Source organism: Emiliania huxleyi, assembly GCF_000372725.1.
Source record: "Emiliania huxleyi CCMP1516 unplaced genomic scaffold EMIHUscaffold_1127, whole genome shotgun sequence".
Taxonomy (NCBI): domain Eukaryota; phylum Haptophyta; order Isochrysidales; family Noelaerhabdaceae; genus Emiliania; species Emiliania huxleyi.
In genome coordinates, this window is record NW_005201629.1 from 8,588 (window position 1) to 8,890 (window position 303).

Below are 303 nucleotides of genomic sequence, written 5' to 3' on the forward strand. Positions count from 1 at the left end.
GGCCGTGGTCCGGCAGGGGGACCTTGCCGCCCCATCCTGACGTCACCGCCACCTCCTGGGTGCTGCACGAGCAGACCAACGTGGGGTGGGGCGGCCACGGCGCGGAGGAGGTGGACTCGCCGCGAGGCAGCGACGTGCCGGGCGTGTCCACACTTCCCGCGTGCAAGGTAGTGATTAATTATAATTAAGATTCATTATTATTAACGAATAGGCGTGTTCACACTTCCCGCGTGCAAGGCGGCGTGCGTGAGCGCGGCCTCATCGGGGCTGTCGTTTTGCGAGGGCATCGTGTGGGCGCCCCGT